Source organism: Mixophyes fleayi, chromosome 3 (genome assembly GCF_038048845.1).
Source record: "Mixophyes fleayi isolate aMixFle1 chromosome 3, aMixFle1.hap1, whole genome shotgun sequence".
Lineage (NCBI taxonomy): Eukaryota > Metazoa > Chordata > Amphibia > Anura > Limnodynastidae > Mixophyes > Mixophyes fleayi.
The window spans coordinates 69,916,004-69,922,003 of NC_134404.1; positions in this window are offsets into that span (position 1 = coordinate 69,916,004).

A 6,000-nucleotide genomic window follows, 5' to 3' on the forward strand; every position below is an offset into this window, starting at 1 on the left:
ACCTCAATGGCATTAATCCTGTTAGTTGCGCCCTCACTCTAGGGCACAGGTAAATCTTACATTAATCCTCTCTCCCCCTCTCTTGGTTGCTTTAGTTCTGTCCCCCTTCCACTCTCTAGTTTCTTAGTATCCTGCCATCTAATTAGGCCTCCTTAGTACTAGTAGATTGATTACTTACTGTACTTTATTTCTACTGCCCTATATGCCATGTCCTGTTTTGTCCTATGCTCTACTGGGTTGATATTTTAATGCACTTTGTTATAGTCATGCTCTGTAGGCTGTGTCCTGTTTTTGTTTCTGTTTTCCCCATGCTCTATGTACGGCGCTGCGGACACTTTGTGGCGCCTCATAAATAAACAATAATAATAATAATATTGTGCACAAAATTCTCCTATTTATGTATATGCTGACACAGTGATTTATATATTGTTTGTTTTAGAGCGCCGGACTATATTTTCTTTTATGCTATGTTTAAATGCCCCAGTGTAAGGATGTTTCTTTCTACAAACTAACACAGTTATAATTCCCCCCCTTGTTTTTTACAATTTACCGGAGATCAACTAATAGAACATTTACTCAGTGTACTGTGTTACTTAACGCTATACAAAAACCATCTATTATAAGTAAAAAATGACTAGTCATGTATTCCTATAGTAACTTAATATAAGTTTTTGCTAATGGCACAAATAAATCACATGTTACTAAATTTCAAAATAGTTATCAATTTTAAAACAGCGAATAAACATGTTCATTTGTTCCTGGATCACTTTTCTACTAATTTATCTATCATTTAGGTTTAAGAACACTGCTACCCAACAAAAAATATATTATTTACAGTTGTAATTCATTCTTGCAGTGGTGCATATATCGGGCCTGATTCATTCAGGAAAGGAAAGCCAAGAAAAGGAGTAACTTAGCACTTGGGCAAAACCATGTTGCATTGGAGGGGAGGTAAATTTAAAATGCGGGAACAGATTTATATTTGGGGCAGGGGATGTCCTAGATCAACTTTAAATTTTAGTCTACAAATAAAGTAAAGTATATAAAGTATTTGTGTACTACATGAAAAAACAGCCAGTATTTTCCATCGCCAGCAGACTGCTGTAGTTACTGAGGTGTCAATAAATGACAGTTTCCTTTTCAAAGAAACCTCTGCAGCTATCACTAGCTGTGTTCAATTCTGTACCTATGGTCCAACGCAATCTATAATATGTAAATTCTTTCGAATTTACTCTTTCACTTAAATATGTCTGAAATCGATGAACAAAATATATGGTTCCTTGAATAATGTTAATGTTTCAGCTTGGTTATTATCTTAGTGAGAGGGGAACTGATATATTAGTCATATAAATATTTCAACAAATATTGTCTCTCTAGCTGTTGATATACTGACTCTATTTTGTAACATATATACTTTTTATTCGGCAAATTTATATTACTCCGCCTCATGAATTTATTCTTTACAAAACCTGGAGGAAGTTTATCTATTCAAATGTTTATGTAAGTATGTCACACATTCCTGTATAGATGACCTGTGTTTGCCACTGGATTTACTTATTTGTCACCAATGTGCTCCCTTGTCATCAGTAATTATTTCCCTCAGTAATTACTCATCAGTGCTACCCTCGTAAGCTGCTGTTTTCATCATAAGTCCCTGGTCTCTTTTCTTGTAACCAGTTATTTGTCTCTCCCTCTCTCACCGATCTCCATGCTTAGTTCCCCAACCTCTAACTCTACTCCTGCCTGTTCTCAACTTCTTACCACGATCTCTTTCCTCCTGCTTCATGTCATGCCTTTTGACCACTAGCTCTGTCCTCCTACCTTTTTTCATCTCTTCTGACCACCATCTCTCTCCGCCTCTCTCCTCTCATCCCTTCTGACCACCACCACTTTCCTTCTGCTGCCTCTGATCCTTTCTGACCACCATCACTCTCCTCCTGCCTCCTCTCATCTCCTGTGACCACCACTACTCTCCTCCTGCCTCCTCTCATCTATTCTGACCACCATCACTCTTCTCCTGCCTCTTCTCAACTCTTCTGACCACCACTCTCCTTCTGCCTCTTGTGATCTCTTCTGACCACCATCCATCTCCTCCTGCTGCCTCTCATCTCTTGTGACCACCATTACTCTCCTCTTGCCTCCTCTCATCTATTCTGAACACCATCACCCTTCTCCTGCCTCCTCTTATCCCTTCTGACCACCATCACTCTCCTCCTGACTCCTCTCATCTCTTCTCAAAACCATCACTCTCCTCCTGCCTCCTCTTATCCCTTCTGACCACCATCACTCTCCTCCTGCCTCCTCTTTTCCCTTCTGACCACCATCACTCTCCTCCTGCCTCCTCTTTTCCCTTCTGACCACCATTACTTTCCTCCTGACTCCTCTCATCTCTTCTGACCACCATGACTCTCTTCTTGCCTATTCTCATTTCTTTTGACCACCATCACTCTCTTCCTGCCTCCTCTCATCTCTTCTGACCACCATGACTCTCTTCTTGCCTATTCTCATTTCTTTTGACCACCATCACTCTCTTCCTGCCTCCTCTCATCTCTTCTTACCGTGATTACTCTCCTCCTGCCTCCTCTCATCGCTTTTGACCATCATCACTCTTCTCCTGCCTCCTCCCATCTCTTCTTACCACCATCACTCTCCTTCTGCCTCTTCTCATCCCTTCTGACCACCATCACTCTCCTCCTGTCTCCTCTCATCTCTTCTGATCACCATCACTCTCCTTCTGCCTCCTCTTATCTCTTCTGACCACCATCACTCTCCTTCTGCCTCCTCTTATCTCTTCTGACCACCATCACTCTCCTTCTGCCTCCTCTTATCTCTTCTGACCACTATCACTCTCCTTCTGCCTCCTCTTATCTCTTCTGATCACCATCACTCTCCTTCTGCCTCTTCTCATCCCTTCTGATCACCATCACTCTCCTTCTGCCTCCTCTTATCTCTTCTGAGAACCATCACTCTCCTTCTGCCTCCTCTTATCTCTTCTGACCACCATCACTCTCCTTCTGCCTCTTCTCATCCCTTCTGATCACCATCACTCTCCTTCTGCCTTCTCTTATCTCTTCTGACCACCATCACTCTCCTTCTGCCTCCTCTTATCTCTTCTGACCACCATCACTCTCCTTCTGCCTCTTCTCATCCCTTCTGATCACCATCACTCTCCTTCTGCCTTCTCTTATCTCTTCTGACCACCATCACTCTCCTTCTGCCTCCTCTTATCTCTTCTGACCACCATCACTCTCCTTCTGCCTCCTCTTATCTCTTCTGACCACCATCACTCTCCTCCTGACTCCTCTCATCTCTTCTCAAAACCATCACTCTCCTCCTGCCTCCTCTTATCCCTTCTGACCACCATCACTCTCCTCCTGCCTCCTCTTTTCCCTTCTGACCACCATTACTTTCCTCCTGACTCCTCTCATCTCTTATCACCACCATCACTCTCCTCCTGACTCCTCTCATCTCTTCTGACCAAAATGACTCTCCTCCTGTCTCCTCTCATCCCTTCTGACCACCATGACTCTCTTCTTGCCTATTCTCATCTCTTTTGACCACCATCACTCTCTTCCTGCCTCCTCTCATCTCTTCTTACCGTGATTACTCTCCTCCTGCCTCCTCTCATCGCTTTTGACCATCATCACTCTTCTCCTGCCTCCTCCCATCTCTTCTTACCACCATCACTCTCCTTCTGCCTCTTCTCATCCCTTCTGACCACCATCACTCTCCTCCTGTCTCCTCTCATCTCTTCTTACCGCGATTACTTTCCTCCTGCCTCCTCTAATCTCTTTTGACCAACATCACTCTCCTTTTGCCTCCTCTTATCTCTTCTGATCACCATCACTCTCCTTCTGCCTCCTCTTATCTCTTCTGACCACCATCACTCTCCTTCTGCCTCCTCTTATCTCTTCTGATCACCATCACTCTCCTTCTGCCTCCTCTTATCTCTTCTGACCACCATCACTCTCCTCATGTCTCCTCTCATCTCTTCTGACCACCATCACTCTCCTTCTGCCTCCTCTTATCTTTTCTGTCCACATCACTCTCCTTCTGCCTCCTCTTATCTCTTCTGATCACCATCAATCTCCTCATGTCTCCTCTCATCTCTTCTGACCACCATTACTCTCCTCTTGCCTCCTCTCATCTCTTCCTTCCACCATCACTTTCTTCCTGCCTCCTCTTATCTCTCATGACCACCATCACTCTCCTCACATACCTGAGACCTGTGAGGCTATCGTACGTGTTCTAGATGGACAATGTATGAAGGTTGGTGAAAAAAAAACTTTGATTTTAAACAAACTTTTTATATTTAAATAGAAACTGAACATATTAACATATTAAAAACAACAGAAATAAAATATATATATATTACAAGTAGTAAGCACTATATGCCAGCATACAGTAAAAGTGCTGCTTGGAGGGGTATGGGACATATTTTCCCATGTATGGCAGGAAAGATTGCAAAGTGAGATGAATATTTACATGAACTGAGGGCAAACATGCGCTTCCGCTGTATGCCAGCATGCAGTGAAAGTGCTGGTTTGGGCCTAAAGGCAGGAGGGGTATGAGACCCATTTCTGGTGTGCATACTAGACAAGTAGGCCTGAAATAAAGGCAAAACCAGTTTTGCATATACATACACAGGATGGACACAGGTGTAGTGGGCACAGGTGTACTGAATACATTCTAGTCTGCCATTATGTTAAGAAAATTAAATACACATAGAGGTATAATAAGTGTGCACGTAACACATCAATTTGCTGGTTCTTGCCAGTTGTAAAGTGTTTTTCGACAGACTATAGACCTCCATGTGTACTCTGATATCATTTCCGTTATTTAGTTTGTTGTCCTTTCATTATTTGGTACAATGAGACTATGGACCCTATTTATTAATATCCACATTTTTGCCTGATTATTATCATTCCTTATCGTCACCTATCCAGGGCCGGTGCAAGGCTGCTCAGCGCCTTAGGCAAAGCTTCAACTTACCTCCCCCTCCCCCAATGCCCACTTTATAGCCCCTCACACACTAGACATTTGTAAATAAAATAATAACTCTTACCTCCTTCTGGCTGGCTGGTGGGCAAGGCTGCAGTCCAGATGCACTGATGCAAAATACTGTTCAGGCTCCACTGCTGACCAGAAGCAAACACATGATTTCAACAGGAGAGGCTCCAAATGTTAGATTTCAGAACAAAGCAAAAAAACTTGTTATACACTAACATGTCCCCCGTTGTTCACCAGGGCGGATCCAGAACTTAATTATACCAGGGGCGATTTAGGGGGGGGTGGATTTAGCCCCGCCCCCTTTTTGCCACCTAAGGCTGCCGGCGGCTGCACACTATGTGCAGGTCCGTTCAGCAGAGAGCGTTAGGGAGAGAGTCCTACCCGGCTGCTCTGATTGTGTCAATAAGAGCAGCCGGGCAGGACTCTCTCCCTAACTCTCTCTGCCGAACGGACCTGCACATAGTGTGCAGCCGCCGACAGCAAGCCCCTGCTAGAGGGGGAGAACACCCCGATCGCACCTTCTGGATCCGCCACTGTTGTTCACCAGCTATTCTTACATATGTTACCCCCTGCCCATTAGCTTTTGTCACACATGCAACTGCCCACCCTAGGTACCTTAGTCAGCTTTTTTCACACCTGCACACCTGCCCACCTGCTTTTCTCAAACATACTCCCTTGTCAACCAGCTTTTTTCTCACATGCCCTGTTGCTTAATGCTCCATCTATGTCATTTAGATGATCTTTCTATATTTATCTGCATGTGTTAAAGTTGTTAGCAGATCTAAATTAACAACTATTAGACAGCCACAGAGGAGAGCCAAATACTGGAGAAAAAAAAATCGTTGCTCAACCCTGTGGTTCCTTAAAATTAGTAGTGTATGGAACTCATGAGAAATTCAAATCGTACCCCTCTCCTCCTGTTTTTCCCAGCTCCCCCAGCACCATTTCCCCAGCCCCTCTCCTCCTGTTTTCCCAGCTCCCCCAGCATCT